The 19297-nt window shown below is 37.6% G+C and overlaps 1 non-coding gene across 1 annotated transcript; it reads right to left on the bottom strand.

Annotated features, from left to right (window-relative positions):
- Positions 1–2770: 2770 nt before the first annotated feature.
- On the bottom strand, positions 2771–2843 carry TRNAG-UCC (transfer RNA glycine (anticodon UCC)). Its single transcript has one exon. It is a non-coding gene; the product is annotated as a tRNA-Gly (tRNA).
- Between the last annotated feature and the right edge of the window lie 16454 nt (positions 2844–19297).

Raw genomic sequence — 19297 nt, 5'->3', positions numbered from 1 at the left:
AAAATAACTCCCAAAATTAAAACAGTAAATTTTTTTTTTTTTTTTTTTTTGCGGTACGCGGGCCTCTCACTGCTGTGGCCTCTCCCGTTGTGGATCACAGGCTCCAGACCCGCAGGCTCAGTGGCCATGACTCACGGGCCCAGCTGCTCCGTGGCATCTTCCTGGACCAGGGCACAAACCCATGTCCCCTGCATCGGCAGGCAGACTCTCAACCACTGCGCCACCAGGGAAGCCCAACAGTAAACATCTTAATTTCCATCTATAAATTCCTATTTTTCTTGCCTTTAAGAACCCCCACTTATCCCTGTGCTTTTTTTTTTTAACCTCATCAGGGATTCAAGCCAGTGGTGCCATCACTTTCTCACTGCTAATGAATCTCCCACTTTTCAGCTGTTTGGTCATGAATTGCTTGTTTCATTATCATTATTATTAATCTCTTAAAAATTCTGTCATTTTCTTGGTCTTCATCTTCCTCTCTTTTACTCATCCTAGATGAAAATTTTGATCCATATCTTTGAGATCTGCCCCTGAGCAGCTGACTCTGGCTGAGGAAAATCACACACATGTGCTCACAAGTTTTATTTTCCCTACATGATCATTAAGTTGAAAGGAGAGTTGCCTAGGAGTTCTTCCATGTGTCTCTAATATTTCTTTTTGTCATGGTCCAAAATGACTATCTCAAAGCGAATTCTCTTCTCAAACCATCTCTTCCTCACTCTCAGCTGATGGCCTAGCTTCACATTTCAGACCGAAAATTAAAGTCATCAGATGTGAATCGCTTTATCTTTTTTGGTATGGGTGCCCTCTTAATATATACTAGGTGACAGCTAGTATTCCTCTCTCAGGTGTAGGTGTCTAGGATCAAAAATTTTAAAACTATGACATGCCTCCACTCACTACTTCCAAGCTGCTTATGTGTTCCATTAACATTCTTTTTGAAATAAGTTTCTGAGAAAGGGGAAAGGAAGTTGCACTTTCCTTGTACCAATGGTTGCTGCAAATGTTCCAAACTCTCCGTTTAGGAATCTTTTGCCAAAGGAACAGATTTGGACATGGGAGTAGTTACAACACAAGAAGCCAAAAAGCACCTGCACGCATGGATAAAACCTGACCCCTGGGGTAGGATGCGGCTTAAGGTCTGCACTGTCTTTGTGTGAAGCTTTCTTCTTTACCCACCACAATATACTACACATCAACCCAGTGTCTTTGCAGACTCATATCTCCTACCAAGACTGGCCTTCAGTCATAATGACAGCAGAACTGGGCAACTTCTGGCCTCCAGTGGTGATTAGAAGACACTACTCCAGCTGACTTCCCCAAATCTATTGGGAGAAACAGCCACCCGGATTGGGGAAGACTAATGGTCTTCACACCACCAGTCCTGTATTAACTTGCACCATCGTTTTTTTCTATTTTCAATGGAGAAAGCATCTCTCTACCTTTTAATGACTCCACAATACATATATATATAAAACGGAATCACTTTGCTGTACACCTAAAACTAACACATTGTAAATCAACTATATTTCAATTAAAAAAAAAAAGTCTTAGCTTCTCTAGTGAATCTTTCCCAATGTCTTAGGAGCATCCTTTAGCATTGTATATCTGAAAAACAAAAAGAAAAATTATCCCTTGACTCTGTCTCCCACAGGTTTACTCCATTAACAGTTCCATTTCTTGGTTCTCTGTTAATAAACTTTTCAAGAGCCATTTTCTCCATTTTTCTTCCGTTCTTTAGCGGTCACTGAGAGCTCTGTGTGTGTTTTAATTTTGAAGAGTTAAAAAAAAAATTCAGAAGGAAATGCCAATACCCAACAACAAGAATTAATAAAAATATTTTATCATGTAAGCTCCAGTCATACAATGCCTGAGAGGGAACTTCCTTTGTTACCAAATTGGATTATTAAGTCTCCCTCTCCAAAGGAAGCTTCTATCTTGATTTGGGTGTACCCTTTCGCACCACTTTTTAGGTGTGCTTTTTATCCCCTCTTAATTTGCCTTAATGCTGTCATGTTGTATATGTCACTCCACAGTTAATTATTTCATTTAGCACATCCATCACCTCATATAATTATTATTTATTCTTTCGGTGGTGTAAATGCTAAAGTTCTACTCTCTTAGTATGTGAATTTTTCTATAGCGTAAACCAAGGAGCAGGATTGCTATGTAGTAGGATATGTTCATTTCAGTTTCACTAGGTTTCTAATTGCTCTCTCAGTTCATTTTATAAATTAATATTCATACTACAGAGAGTATGAAAGCTTTGGTTTGCCCTCATCTTGGCTAACACTTTGTAATATCAGACTTATCGAGTTTTGCCAATCATCCGATACCTGTGCATAAGCCTCTCCTTGTTTCAGTTTCCTGCGAGGTTACACGTTTTTATATATTTATTGGCTGCGCCTCTGGGATTGTCTGTTCATTCAATTAACTCTTTTGTTCATTTTTTTCTGTTGAATTATTTTTCTTTTAAATATTGATTTTTATGTTAAATGGAAATATTCTCTCCAAATGTGGCCCTTTTCAAACTTTGTAAATGGTATCTTTATATTACAGAAATTTAAAACTCTGATATAATCAGAATTGATCTTTTCTGTTTTTTAATCTGTCTTATTTAAGAAATGCTTACATTTTTAGATGTCCTAAAGACATTTCTTCTACATTTTTAAAGTGTATTACAAGTTTTATTTTATTTATTTATTTTTCACAATTTATTTTTTAAATTTTTTTATTTTCTTTTTGGTTATGCCACATGGCTGTAGGATCTTAGTTCCCTGAGCGGGGATTGAACCCGTGCCCCCTGCAGTGGAAGTGCAGAGTCCTAACCACTGGACCACCAGGGAATTCCCTACAAGTTTGACTTTATAAATTAGATATTTCATGCATTTGCAATTTATTTTTTGTATGATGTGAAGTATTGCTTTAGATTGTATTTTCCATAAGGAAAGCTAACTGCGTCACTATACCTTTTATCGAAGAGTCCGTCATTGCACAGGATTTGTATGGCATGCACACCAGGTACTGATTTCCGCATGTTCCTGAATGACTTTCTTGTCTCTCTAATTGATCCCCTTTACCTGTCAACTTCTAAGCCTCTGCCTTAATGTTTTAATGTTACCATAGTTTATAAAGTCCTAAGTCTAATAGGGCAAGCTATCTTGGTTCTTTTTTATTTTTTATAATCATTTTGGAAAATATTAGATAATTGCTTTCCCCAAAAATTTCAGAAGTGGTTTACTTAGTGACGTGAAAACTCACGTTGAGATTTTGATTTAAATAGTCTTGAATATATGGATTATTTGGGGGGAGAACTGACCACTTTAGGATAGTGAGATTTCCTATCCATAAACAAATTATACATGCTCGTCTGCTTGTTGAGATAAATCTTTTCTTATCTCCTTCAACAGCGTTTTATAACTTTCTTAATGTGGATATTATACATCTCTATTAGGTTTCTTTCCATATGCCTTATAATTTAACTTGCTGTTGTGAATATCTTTTTCTATAAAATAACTTGCTGGTGTATAGGATTGACATTTATCTTTGAATGTGGATCTTGAATTCAAATTTTATCAGTTTTTGGATTTTCTATGGAAATTATCAAAATATTCTGCAGTAATTAATATCTTTCTGGTTCTGCAGAACTCTTTGTAAGGTGGTTATCATGCTTCTGCTTAACAGCATGCAATGTTGTTGTTTCATGAAATGTCAAAGTGTGCAGACGGATGTTTATTGGTGCTGAGTAGCCTGAGAATGGACTCTTAGAATGGGCACAAAGTGTGAAGATATTTGTTTCTTGTCACTGCTTAACCCAGGGCATCTACTGCAAAAGAAATGGGCAAGGTGACCCTTTGTGTGAATGTTGGTTACTCTCTTGTCCCAGCCACGTTAGTACTTGCTCACTGGGCCTGGAAGTCAATGATTGTTGGTATTTTCTGTCCCCTTTATGGGGGAAGGGTGAGAGTGTATTTGTTTCTTTGAAGGATAGTTTTATAGGAGAAAGTATAAAATCGTTATGGATATTACATGGAAGTTCAAATATGTGTATAAAGGTATGTATGGAAATTGACTTAGACTCCCAGCTTCACCTCCCATACTCATAATGCTGTAGAGACAGTCTTTAGATATAGACCCCATCATTCCTAGGCAGAACATCTTCCACCAGTGACTTTCCATTGTTGTTCAGTAAATCCAAATGCTTGACCAAGGGACTACAAGGCTCTGCCTGATCTGATCCCCACTACTCTGCTCCGTACCCACCTTAGCACAATGCCTGGTTTACCTTGGGTGTGTTTGGTGTACACAGTGGTCATGGAGCCGTAGATGGAGGCTGTGCATGAGCTCAAGAGCGTGCATTTCCCCTCTCCAAGGATGTCATGGCTACTTCCAGTGCTGATGGCCTTACTATCCAACAGCAGAGACCAATAACGAGCCCGGATAAGCAACACCATTCCCTAGGAGAACCAGCCAGCCACCTGGCAACAGCTTGATGATAATGGACTTCATCCAGCAGGGAGTGGCTATTATTTTTCATCCCTGGAATAATCATATACTTTGGATATGGAGTTGCCTCCCCTGCCCCACCTGACTGCTATTGGTATGCCAGCCTAACCAACCCTGAACTCACAGAAAGCCTTCTTCTCTGACATGGTATTCCATACAGTATTGCTTGAGACCAAGGTACTCACTTAAAGCATAAAAAAAATCTATCAGTGGGCTCTCACAAAATTCTCTGCTTTTTCCATATGTCCTACCACCCCAAAATCATCTGGCCTGACACACATGTAATGGACCATTAAATCTACAGTTCCACTGGTAATTGTGACACAACATTCCCAAGGATGCAGTATATGGTTTGAATCAGCCATCAGTCTATGGCTTTACTTTTCCAACAGCAAGAAACATGGACCTAGGAATGAAGTGGGAGAAGGGGGAGGTGATCCCTTTCTCTATTTGCTGTATTTTTGATACCACTTCTTAACAGTTTTGAACTCTTCTGAAAATGCTTCCAACAAGGAACTAGTTTGGAAGTTGAGATTGCCCCCGGCCATTTTATTTATTTTTAAACTTTTTTTTTAAACCATCTTTAATGCTCTTTTATTTACATCCTCCCAGTAACTCAAATATATCATGCCACATAGTGTCATACTGAACCATGTGTTTTAAGTTACAATGCTGTCCTGAGCTTCAGAAATGTCCATTTCTTTTTTGCCCCTTGGCAAAATGGGCTTCAAAGCATACAAATTTAGGTGATACTTTATGACAGCATCATTTGAACACAGTACTGGCTACCTGGAAAGAAAATTCTTCAACCTCCTCCCCATGGAGCCTCAGGGATTTGTGAGGGCACCCAATATCAAAACAGAGTCTCTAAGCACTTGGTGGAGGTTTGCTTAGCTGTTCCTTTTCATTGGCCATTTTAAATTCCAGATGTTGGCAAACCAGTGGATCAAGAACTGGCTGGGAATGATTGATTTTGTTTACCAAGGAAGGATTGATTATTTGTGATCTAATTAGGTTAAGAAGGACTTTGGTTAGAACTGGAGGCTTCCTTGGTGTGCCTATTAGTACTCTCATATATAATGGTAAAATTAATGAAAAATTACAGATAACCCCAAATCAGGACCATCGTTTCTTATTTTTTGTTTTTCAGGGGTTTTGGGGGATCATTTCTGCTGCCTGACTTTTTTTTTTTTTTTCTGAAGTATAGTTGATTTACAACATAGTGTTAATTTCTGCTGTACAGCAAAGTGATTCAGTTATACATATATATATATATATATTCTTTTTTTAATATTCTTTTCTATTATGGTTTATCATAGGATACTGAATAGAGTTCTCTGTGCTCTACAGGAGGACCTTGTTGTTTATCCATTCTATATATACTAGCTTACATCTGCTAACCCCAGCCTCTCACTCCATCCCTCCCTCAACTCCCTCCCCCTTGGCAACCACATATCTGTTCTCTGTGTCTGTGAGTCTGCTTCTGTTTTGTAGATAGGTTCACTTGTGTCACATATTAGATTCCACATATAAGTGATATCATATGGCATTTGTCTTTCTGATTTACTTTACGTAGTATCATAATCTCTAGTTGCATCCATGTTGCTGCAAATGGCATTATTTCATTATTTTTCATGGCTGAGTAGTATTCCGTTGTATATATATATACCACATCTTCATTATCCCTTCATCTGTCGATGGACACTTATGTTGTTTCCAATGTCTTGGCTATTGTGAATAGTGCTGCTGTGAACATAGGGGTGCAGGTATCTTTTTGAATTACAGTTTTGTCTGGATATATGCCCAGGATTGGGATCACTGGATCATATGGTAATTTTATTTTAAGTTTTCTGAGGAATCTCCATACTGTTCTCCATACTGGCTGTACCAACTTGCATTCCCCCCCACAGTGTAGGAGTGTTCCCTTTTCTCCATATCCTCTCCAGCATTTGTTACTTGTAGACTTTTTAATGATGGCCATTCTGACTGGTGTGAGGTGGTACCTCATTGTAGTTTTGATTTGCATTTCTCTAATGATTAGAGATGTTGAGCATCTTTTCATGTGCCTATTGGGCATTTGTATTTCTTCTTTGGAGAAATGTCTAGTTAGGTCTTATACCTATTTTAGGGGGGTTGTTTGTTTTTTTGTTGTTGAGGACCATTGTGATTTAAGATCTTTCAGTAACCAGGTGAGGAGCTAGGTGAGGACAAAAGGTATGTGGAATTGACAGCGAAAGAAAGAAATTACAGACATCAACTAGGATTTCATGACTAGTTACGATGAAGAGAACTGCAGCAACTTTGCATATTTTCTTTCTTGCTCGTTGTATAGGTATGTGTAATATATAGCTGTGTATACTCCCTTACATGTAAATATAGACACATTTATAAATATTAATCACTTTCCTCTCTCTTCCTTTCCCCCTGTTGTGTTTTATTAAGATTTTTGGTGATGCAATGTTCATTTCAGCTCTATTTACAATAGCCAGGACATGGAAGCAACCTAAGTGTCTATCGACAGATGAATGGATAAAGAAGATGTGGCACATATATACAATGGAATATTACCCAGCCATAAAAAGAAACGAAATTGAGTTATCTGTAGTGAGGTGGATGGACCTAGAGTCTGTCATACAGAGTGAAGTAAGTCAGAAAGAGAAAAACAAATACCGTAGGCTAACACATATATATGGAATCTAAAACAAACAAACAGAAATGGTTCTGAAGAACCTAGGGGCAGGACAGAAATAAAGATGCAGATGTAGAGAATGGACTTGAGGACATGGGTTTCAGTAAAGCATTTTTAAAGGCAGGGTGAAGGAGGGGCGTCCCAGGGGATGTGATTACCTCGTGTACAATTCTCTGATTGGTTGATGGTGATCAATCCTTAGGCTCCAGAAGGTCTAGGGGCTACTTATGATCATCAAGTAGGTAATTTCCATTTACTGGTGGTTTTGGCATCTGTAAAACTAAGGAAATATGCATCAGATACTATTATCTAGGTACTGCAGAGGGGAGCTAAAGCAAAGGATTTGAGGGAGGGGTCTGTTCTGGGAAGGCCACACAGGGTCCTGCTTGGATACTGCTTCTTTTTCAACTGGATAAAAGGATGGTGTAAGTGATGTCCTGGAATTTTTCTCATCAGAGTGAAATACAATCAAAACAGTTTGACACTTCAGCACTAAATGATGTCCAAGTTCCTATGGTTCCCTTCAGGGATATTGCACAGGGCACTCTGTTTTGGATAAGATACTAAAACATCATTCTTTCAATGGTCTCCAGCTAAACCCCACAAAATCCTGCTTTACTACCTGCCTAAATCTGCTAATTTGTATCCAAAGTTCCCTCCATAAATTTAATTAACTCAGCATAGCCATCACGTGGCCCTGTGCCAGCAACTGAACTTCTCAGACTCCCCCTCAAGCCTGCACCACCTCCCTCTCTCCAGGACCAAGCTGGGCTTTTGTTTCCTGCTGGGTACTTTAGCTAAAGCCTCCCTGCATGTTTTCTGGGCAGTGAATACAATTCCAGTATAGGCAAGCCAGCTCCTGGTTGAGTAAATATGAGTTGCATACATAGCATGGGAACAGGCTTTATAATCATTACATCCATTATGCTAAACCCCACAAAATCCTGCTTTACTACCTGCCTAAATCTGCTAATTTGTATCCAAAGTTCCCTCCATAAATTTAATTAACTCAGCATAGCCATCACGTGGCCCTGTGCCAGCAACTGAACTTCTCAGACTCCCCCTCAAGCCTGCACCACCTCCCTCTCTCCAGGACCAAGCTGGGCTTTTGTTTCCTGCTGGGTACTTTAGCTAAAGCCTCCCTGCATGTTTTCTGGGCAGTGAATACAATTCCAGTATAGGCAAGCCAGCTCCTGGTTGAGTAAATATGAGTTGCATAGCATGGGAACAGGCTTTATAATCATTACATCCATTGGTCTGAGCTGAACCTCTTATGGGAAATTGTAATGAGGCTGTCTGAGTCACTGCTACTCTCCAAATAACAGATACATCTTACACATGAAGAGAAGAGAGGTGTTTCCAAAACCACCCCATTGTTTTGGGTATGAGTGTGTGTGTTTCAATTCCCAGAATCCGTTTATATTGACGTAGGTGTCATCCCAGGGAAAGAGCACAAGCTTTTAGGCTGGTCATACCTGCTTTCTATCAGGGATCCAACTCCTCCTGGCTGTTTAATGGGAGGCATTTTTGTACTCCCATCTTCTTTGTCATGTGTAAAGTGAGAAAACTTATGTCTATGTGGTAGATTTTAAAGTTAAAATCTACCACAGAGACATATATGTAGACATATAAACTAGTAAAATTACTAGCACTGAATTGGCACTCAGTAGATACTCAAAACATATCTTAAGTATCCAGTAAGGAGTAGAGTTCTGCCCCTTCATTTCTGAATTTGAGGAAGCTTCGAATCAGTCCCAGTTATCATGGAGCAGCATTTAAATATGTCTTTGAATGTGTGTGTATTTATGACAGATCCGGCAGTGAGAAATGGAAGGATCCTCACGGATTAGCCAGTCTCACGGTTTAATTTGTTTAATGTACAAAATATTTTCTTTAAATAAAAGCTCATTTGGTATCCCTGATATGAACAGATGAAAGAGGAACTTTGCTAGTTGTTAACAGGAGAGAAAGCCTGGAATTCCGTCTCCCCTCAGATTTGAGCCAGAAGGTCTTCAGTGAACTTGACTCCATGATGTCTAATTTGAAAGATTCTAACCACATTGTCGATTGTAGACAAAAGACTTTCCCAAGATCACCAGCTAGGATTAGAATCTAGGTGGGCAACTCTGGGCCAAAGTTTTTATGTCCGGCTTATCTATTTCATTCAATGAATAAACATTTATTAAGGACAGACCATCGCGCGAGGCGCTGTGCCACGTTTTACGATAGTTAAAGGTACTAAGGTCTCAGGCCTGCTCTTGAGCCCATGAACTAAAAGGGAAGTAGTTGACCACACCCTCAAATAAATTCAAGGTGGAATCCAAGACATTCTGATAGAGGGAGCACAAAATACCATGGAGAAGTGAAAAGGGGAGTGATTTGTGATTGTTGACCCATGAAGTTGTGGAGGCCAAGAGTAACTGCTTCTAAAGAGAGCCTTTAAAGAATGGAATAATCAGCAGGCAGAAATACAGAGAGAACATGCCAAGAGAAAGATAGAGGAGGCACAAAGGCATCGAATCAGGAAAGCATCTTCTAGGAATAATGAATGTTTCTAGTTTGCTGGACCATAATTACACAAGGGGAAGTGGCGAGGCCTAAGAATTTTATTTTAATTTTGTTCGATGTTATGTAGGGTCTTGAATGCCCAGCCAAGAGGCTTGGACTTGATACTGCAGGCAGTGAAGAGCCATTGAGAGACTGTGAGGATTTGAAGGAAATATTTGGAGCTGTGTTTCAGGAAGATTGTTCTGATGCTAATTTGGAGCAAAATCTGCATTTAACAACCTAGAAATAATTTTGATGACTCTGTTATTTTCATGCATCTATCCTAAGGAGTTAAATTCTCAGCAGTTCATATTTCCTGTTCTCGCTTCCACCTAATCACTAAGGATGTATTTTTTTAAAAGTCTGGGGAGAAGAGAGATACACTACTATTTATTGAGTACTTCCTACCTAATAAATATTATTTATTCTTCATATCTGTGATCGCTCAATGTGGGACTTATACCCCTGGTGTTCACACAAGGAAACTAGCAATGAAATACCTTGTCCAAGTCACACAGTTAGTAAGGGATAAAGGTGAGAGCCTGACTCAGGTCTGTAGACTCTAAAATGTGTGCTTCTGCTCTCTATGAGTCTCTAGAACGGAATTAAGCAATCAGAATCACAGCTGTCTCAAGCAGTGTCTGGAAGCTAAGAGTGACCTAGAGGCAGGGCACAGATTTTCTCTTAACAAGGAAAGTGTTTCTTTAACAGAATTCCCAACAGCGTTAGTCACTGAAGATTCACTCCCTTCAAATCCTGTTGTGAGATTGCATTAAGACCTGGGAACTTGTGCAAGGCCCTGAGGATAACAAGCAAAATAAACGGAGCTAAAATCAGAGGAGGCTTGGGGAAAGAGACAAAAGAACCTTCTGGGAAATGGCATGCCTGAAGAATAGCACCCTAACCGGTGAATACTTTGAAAAAACATTTGCTGTTACTTGAGTCTGGGCCACAGGGTCTTCTGCTAACATGGTCTTCTGCTAACATGGTCTGAATGTGTCTGTTCAGGGAAGGGTTCACCCATGTGCAGGGAGGAAGTTCGCTTGGACTTATGTCCAGGAAAAGAGAAACATACAAGCTCATGATCCATTGTCACTTCTTCCTCATCTTATTCACCTCTGTTGCAAACAAAATTTCATCTGTATAGATGACTCGAAACACTGAAATGGAAAATTCTTCACCCCATATAGAATACTCTCACTATATTAGTGTGGGATAGTCATGAGACCAGGAGCTATCTATTTTGATTGCCTGAGTTCAAACACTGGTTCTCATACTTACTTTTTAGATGATTTGGGGCTTATTCATAAACTTCGTTAGTCCTCAGTTTCCTCATCTGCGAAATGGAATGCTAAAACTGTTTACCTCCTAGAGTAGAATAAGTTAATACATGTAAAAGCACTTAAAACAATGGCGGGCACATAGTATGCACTACATAATAAAAGCTTTGCTATTGTTTTAATATTATTATTGCCCCTAACGATGTTATGATAATGACGATATATTCTCCTGCCTAGAACACTACTGTACAAAATAGATACTAAATGATACTTGTTGAGTGAATAAATGGAGTAATGAAAATTCTACCGAAGTAATTTCTACCAGAAATTTAATTAATTGTTATCAAAATAATATCAAGCCACAAAGATCTCAGGATTGACTGTTCACTGAGGCAAAGGTAAGTATTCAGTATATTAGGATTCTTGGTACTCAAGAGGACAGGTGATTAGGGATTCATATTCTTTAGATCTTTAAGTATAGAGGACCTAAATAAAAAGTGATGTTTGGGGTAAACACTGCAAATAATGTTGCATTCTGTACAATACCCGAATATTTCCTGTGATGACCCCCAAAATAAAAAATACATATATATATACCCATATTAAAAAATATATATCATATATATATATATATATACACCCATATTAAAAGATATATATGATATATCTATATATATATAACTGATTTAGCACTGTTAGCAACAAAATTCTTTATGGTACAAAATTTTATTTTATTTTTTTATTGGAGTATAGTTGATTTACAGTGTTGTGTTACTTTGTGCTGCTGTACAGCAAAGTGAATCAGTTATACATATACACATATCCACACTTTTTTAGATTCTTTTCCCATATAGCTCATTACAGAGTGTTGAGTAGAGTTCCCTGTGCTATACAGTAGATACTTATTAGTTATCTATTTTATATATAGTAGTGTGTATATGTCTATCCCAATCGCCCAATTTATCCCTCCCCCCCGCTTTCCCCTGGTAACCATAAGATTGTTTTCTACATCTTTAACTCTATTTCTATTTTGTAAATAAGTTCATTTGTACCATTTTTTAGATTCCACATATAAGCAATATCATATGATATTTGTCCTTCTCTGTCTGACTTACTTCACTCAGTACGACAATCTCTAAGTCCATCCATGTTGCTGCAGATGGTATTATTTTGTTCTTTTTTATGGCTGAGTAATATTCCATTGCATATATGTACTACATCTTCTTTATCCATTCCTATGTTGATGGATGTTTAGGTTGCTTCTGTGCCCTGGCTATTGTAAACAGTGCTGCAGTGAATATTGGGGTACGTGTATATTTTGAATTACGGTTTTCTCTGGGTGTATGCCCAGGAGTGGGATTGCTGGATCATATGGTAGCTCTCATGTTTAGTTTTTTGAGGAACCTCTATACTGTTCTCCATAGTGGCTGTACCAATTTACATTCCCACTGGCAGTGTAGAAGGGTTCCCTTTTCTCCACACCCTTTCCAGCATTTATTGTTTATAGATTTTTGGATGATGGCCATTCTGACCAGTGTGAGGTGATACCTCATTGTACTTTTGATTTGCATTTCTCTAATAGTTAGCAATGTTGAGCATCTTTTTGGCCATCTGTATGTCTTCTTTGGAGAAATGTCTATTTAGGTCTTCCACCCATTTTTCGATTGGGTTGTTTATTTTTTTATTATTGAGCTGCATGAGCTGTTTGTATATTTTGGAGATCAATTCCTTGTCAGTCACATTGTTTGTAAATATTTTCTCCCATTCTGTAGGTTGTCTTTTCATTTTGTTTATGGTTTCCTTTGCTGTGCAGAAGCTTTTAAGTTTCATTAGGTCCCATTTGCTTATTTTTGTTTTTATTTCCATTACTCTAGGAGGTGGGTCAAAAAAGATCTTGCTACAATTTATGTCAGAGAGAGAGTGTTCTGCCTATGTTTTCCTCTAAGAGTTTTATAGTATCTGGCCTTATATTTAAGTCTTTGATCCATTTTGAATTTCATTTTTTTAATATCTTTATTGGAGTATAATTGCTTTACATTGTTGTGTTAGTTTCTGCTGTATAACAGTGAATCAGCTATACGTATACATATATCCCCATATCCCCTCCCTCTTGCGTCTTCCTCCCACCGTCCCTATCCCACCCTTCTAGGTGGTCACAAAGCACTGAGCTGATCTCTCTGTGCTATGAGGCTGCTTCCCACTAGCTATCTATTTTACATTTGGAGATGAATATATGTCAATGCCACTCTCTCACTTTGTCCCAGCTTACCCTTCCCCCTCCCCGTGTCCTCAAGTCCATTCTCTATTTTTGGTGTTAGGGAGTGTTCTAATTTCATTCTTTTACAGGTAGCTATTCAGTTTTCTGAGCACCATTTATTGAATAGACTGTCTTTTCTCAACACTATATTCTTGCCTTCTTTGTCATAGATTAGTTGACCATGGGTACATGGGTTTATCTCTGGACTTTCTATCCTCTTCTATATTTCTGATTTTGTGCCAGTATCATACTGTTTTGAGTACTGTAGCTTTGTAGCAATAGTATAGTCTGAAGTCAGGGACCCTGATTCCTCCAGCTCCATTTTTCTTTCTCAAGATTGCTTTGGCTATTCAGGGAGTTTTGTGTTTCCATACAAATTGTAAAAATTTTTGTTCTAAATCTGAAAAATGCCATTGGTAATTTCATAGGGATTGCATTGAATCTGTAGATTGCTTTGCGTAGTATAGTCATCTTGATAATACTGATTCTTCCAATCCAAGAACATGGTATATCTCTCCATCTGTTTATGTCATCTTTGATTTCTTTCATCAGTATCTTACAGTTTTCTGAGTACAGGTCTCTTGCCTCCTAAGGTAGGTTTATTCCTAGATATTTTATTGTTTCTGATGTGATGGTAAATGGGATTGTCTCTTTAATTTTTTCTGATCTTTTGTTGTTAGTGTTTAGGAATGCAAGAGATTTCTGTGCATTAATTTTGTATCCTGCAACTTTAACAAATTCATAGATAAGATCTAGTAGTTTTCTGGCAGCATCTTTAGGATTTCCTATGTATAGTATCATGTCATCTGCAAACAGTGACAGCTTTACTTCTTCTTTTCCAATTTGGATTCCTTTTATTTCTTTTTCTTCTCTGATTGCTGTGGCTAGAACTTCCAAAACTGTGTTGAATAAGAGTGGCGACAGTGGACATCCTTGTCTTGTTCCTGATCTTAGAGGAAATGCTTTCAGTTTTTCACCATTGAGAATGATGTTTGCTGTGGGTTTGTCATATATGACCTTTATTATGTTGTAGGTTCCCTCTGTGCCCTCTTTCTGGAGAGTTTTGATCATAAGTAGGTGTTGAATTTTGTCAAAAGCTTTTTCTGCATCTATTGAAATGATCACACGGTTTTTATCCTTCAATTTGTTAATATGATTTATCACATTGATTGATTTGCATGTATTGAAGAATCCTTGCATCCTTGGGATAAATCCCACTTGATCATGGTATTTGATCCTTTTAATGTGTGTTGGATTCAGTTTGCTAGTATTTTTGTTGAGGATTTTTGCGTCTATGTTCATCAGTGATGTTGGCCTTCATCTGCAAACAGTGACAGCTTTACTTCTTCTTTTCCAATTTGGATTCCTTTTATTTCTTTTTCTTCTCTGATTGCTGTGGCTAGAACTTCCAAAACTGTGTTGAATAAGAGTGGCGACAGTGGACATCCTTGTCTTGTTCCTGATCTTAGAGGAAATGCTTTCAGTTTTTCACCATTGAGAATGATGTTTGCTGTGGGTTTGTCATATATGACCTTTATTATGTTGTAGGTTCCCTCTGTGCCCTCTTTCTGGAGAGTTTTGATCATAAGTAGGTGTTGAATTTTGTCAAAAGCTTTTTCTGCATCTATTGAAATGATCACACGGTTTTTATCCTTCAATTTGTTAATATGATTTATCACATTGATTGATTTGCATGTATTGAAGAATCCTTGCATCCTTGGGATAAATCCCACTTGATCATGGTATTTGATCCTTTTAATGTGTGTTGGATTCAGTTTGCTAGTATTTTTGTTGAGGATTTTTGCGTCTATGTTCATCAGTGATGTTGGCCTGTAATTTTCTTTCTTTGTGATATCTTTGTCTGGTTTTGGTTATCAAGATAATGGTGGCCTTGTAGAATGAGACTGGGAGTGTTTCTTCCTCTGCAATGTTTTGAAAGAGTTTCAGAAGGACAGGTGTTAACACTTCTTTAAAAGTTTGATGGAATTTGCCCGTGAAGCCATCTGGTTCTGGACTTTTGTTTGTTGGAAGTTTTAAAATTACAGTTTCAATTTCAGTAGTTGTGATTGGTCTGTCCATATTTTCTATTTCTTCCTTGTTCAGTCTTGGAAGGTTGTACCTTTCTAAGGATTTGTTCATTTTTTCTAGGTTGTCCATTTTATTGACATATAGTTGCTTGTAGTAGTCTCTTATGATCCTTTGTATTTCTGTGGTATCAGTTTTAACTTCCTTTTCATTTCTAATTTTATTGATATGAGTCCTCTCCCCTTTTTCCTTCATGAGTCTGGCCAAAGGTTTATCAATTTTGTTTATCTTCTCAAAGAACCAGCTTTTAATTTCATTGATCTTTGCTATTGTTTTCTTTGTCTCTATTTCATTGATTTCTGCTCTGATCTTTATGATTTATTTCCTTCTACTAACTTTGGGTTTTGTTTGTTCTTTCACTGTTTGCTTAAGGTGTAAAGCTAGGTTGTTTGAGATTTTTCTTGTTTCCTGAGGTAAGATTGTATTGCTATAAACTTCCCTCTTAGAACTGCTTTTGCTGCATCCCATAGGTTTTGGATCATTGTGCTTTCATTTTTATTTATCTCTAGGTATTTTTTGATTTCCTCTTTGATTTATTCAGTGATCCATTGGTTGTTTAGTAACATATTGTTTAGGCTCCATGTGTTTGTGCTTTTTACATTTTTTTCCTGTAATTGATTTCTCATCTCAGTTTTGAGGTTGATATGATTTCAGTTTCCTTAAATTTACCAAGGCTTGATTTGTGGCCCACAAAGTGATCTATCCTGGAGAATGTCCCATGTGCATTTGATAAGAAAGTGTATTCTGCTGCTTTCAGATGGAATGTCCTATAAGTATCAATTAAGTTTATTTGGTCTAATGTGTCATTTAAGGCTTGTGTTTCCTTATTGATTTTCTGTCTGGATGATCTGTCCATTGGTGTAAGTGGGGTGTTAAAGTCCCCCAGTATTATTATGTTACTGTTGATTTCCCCTTTTATGGCTGTTAACATTTGCCTTACATATTGAGGTGCTCCTATGTTGGGTGCATACATATTTACAATTGTTTTATCTTCTTATTGGATTGATCCCTTGATTATTCTGTAGTGTCCTTCCCTTTCTCTTGTAACAGTCTTTATTTTAAAGTCTATTTTGTCTAATATGAGTATTGCTATTCCAGCTTTCTTTTGGTTTTCGTTTGCATGGAATACCTTTTTCCATCCCCTCGCTTTCAGTCTGTATGTGTCCCTAGATCTGAAGCGGGTCTCTTGTAGACAGTGTATATACAGGCCTTGTTTTTGTATCCACTCAGCCAGTGTATGTTTTGGTTGGAGCATTTAATCCATTTACATTTAAGGTAATTATTGATAAGTATGTTCCTATTGACATTTTCTTAATTGTTTTGGATTTGTTTTTGTAGGTGTTTTTTCTTCCCTTCCTCTTTTGTTCTCTTCTCTTTTGATTTGATAACTATCTTTGGTGTTGTGTTTAACAAAATTCTTAAAAAGCTTTCTTCTTTTGATCCTTTGATCCAGTTATTCCAGTTATGAGAGAAAATACATAGTCACAAAACAAAAAGTTTTATGCACAGAGATGTTCACCATTTTATAATAGCAAAAAAAATCTTCAATTAGTTCAACATCTAAATATAGCAAAATGAATAAACAAATTGGCAAACATTCCATGAAAAGCATATTAGCCAGACTTTTAATTTCATATGCTCAGAATATTGTTCACTTTACCCAAAGTTCTTTTAGAAGAAGATATTTGTATCAGTATGTAGGAATGATTGGCGATTTGGGGGTGGGGGGTGGGTGTGGGGAGAGAATAAGAAAATAACGCTTATCTAGAACATGTTTCGATTAACCTAGGATCTATGAACAGATCTAGACAGTCAATGAGCCTTCTGAATTTTATGCAAAATTCTTTTTGTATGGATAGGGTCTGTGGTATATAGCAACTTTTATGTGCATGTCCATGACTGCTCCACAAAGTAAGTAAGTAAGCAGTGGTGTTTGGGAGAACTTCTAAGTCCAGATTGATGTACTATGAGTAGATTAGCTATAGACCCATGTACCAAGAGATGACAAAATATATCTGATACCAAATCTATAGACATGTCACTCAAAGACTCATAGGGATGGGCAAACTATTCCATGGGCCAAACATGGCCATGTTTATTTTTGTATGGCCCATAGCTAGAACTTTAAAAAATATTTTTAAAGATTTATCATCAGGGGTTGGGGGGTAGGGATAAGGAAGAAAGGTATGAGACAGAGATCACATGTGGCCTGCAAAACTTAAATATTTATTCTGATCCTTTACAGTTTGCCAACCTCTGTCATTAGAACACTGCCAAGTTGCAGAAGAATTTCAATAGACAATCTCAAATCTGTCCTTCAGTTTTCCACAGAAAGTGAAATTTGACATAATTTTTCTCAAAATCATTTGAAATAGTTGACTGATTGGTGAATGGCATTAAAGACTACTGAGTTGAATTCTCTGAAGTTGAATTTTCCCAACATTAAGTTCATTGAATCTTAGATCAGAAAACAAAAGGGAGATAATAAAGAGTGTTCATTCTTTACACAAATAGGAATCTATGTACAACCAAACTGAGTCTTTGGTGTAGATCTACTAGAACCTTCATTAGGTAAGAATGTTGAAGGCTAGCGATTATGTATATTTGAAAAAATTAAAATTTTTATTTATATTTAAGTAATGCAGACTAATTTAGGACTTAGCAAGGGATTTGAGCCTCATAAAATATCTGGAAGTACTTTGGCATTCTAGTTCCATAGATTGCTATTCGTGCTTCTTTACACTAAAGAGGCCTGTCCTGGTTTTTGGGTCAGGGTTTAGTTTGGCTCACATATCTTATTTGATAGGCCTTCACTGATTCACTCAAATTAATGAGGCTTTCCTGTATTTGGCTAATGAAAGGCCTTTGCAAAACGTATGAGTTCTGCTCCACTTGTCAGATGTGACCAGAACATTCCTAACAGTTTCAGGAGGGAAAAGAACATCATTTGATGGTACAATTTGGAGGGTATTTTAGGAGAAGGCAGTCTAGCAGAGCACCGTGGAAATCTTTGAGACTGCCACAAACCAAGGGGTTTTCTGGGGTCTTTGTCGATTTATGAGTGAGCCAGTGTGAAGCAGTGGAAAGATCAGAAGACCCATACTCAGCTCTCTATTTGTGTGAACTTAGTGAATCACTTTATTTCCTTGGGCCTCAGTTTCCTTAAACATAAATTGAGAGGTGTGTTGGGTGGGGCTAAGTGACTTAACATGATCTCTACCCCTAGGTTCCTTGTTGCATGGTTATGGCACTGTTCTGAGACCATCCTTGGATCTCATAGTAATCCAGGCCCTGAATCCTGTTTTTCTCTGGCTCCAGACCAGGTCTGAGCTCTACCTATTGGTCACTAGGAATCAAGGATTCCATCTACACATCAGTGCTGTGGTATTTCTTCAACAGGCTGGCCTTCCCCACACCAACCCTAGAAAATGTTGTATATGGCTCTACTCCATGATCTCTCTCCACTTCACTCCAGCCCACATCCATTCTCTATTTAAACTTCTCCTGAATTCTACAGATGTGAAACATAGGATTTATCATTCATTTATTCAATCTAATATTTTAAAAAATCCAAATAATCAGAACAGTTTAACCAATATTCATTTTTGTCTCAATAGCTATGTACCAGGCTTCTGAAGACTTGAGGTCCATCCTCATGCTGGCCTCAGGAATAACAGAACCCATATCAACTTTTTTTTTCTTATTTTTTTTAATTGAAGTATAGTTGATTTACAATATTGTGTTTATTTCTGCTATACAACAAAGTAATTCAGTTATACATATGTATATATCCTTTTTTAATATTTTCCATTATGGTTTATCATAGGATATTGAATATAGTTCCCTGTGCTATATAATAGGACCTTGTTGTTTATCCATTCTATGTATAATAGCTTACATCTGCTAGCCCCAGCCCCCCACTCCATCCCTCCCCCA

Source organism: Neophocaena asiaeorientalis, unplaced genomic scaffold (genome assembly GCF_003031525.2).
Source record: "Neophocaena asiaeorientalis asiaeorientalis breed wild unplaced genomic scaffold, Neophocaena_asiaeorientalis_V1.1 scaffold396, whole genome shotgun sequence".
Lineage (NCBI taxonomy): Eukaryota > Metazoa > Chordata > Mammalia > Artiodactyla > Phocoenidae > Neophocaena > Neophocaena asiaeorientalis.
This window is presented reverse-complemented; position numbering and strand designations above follow the sequence as displayed.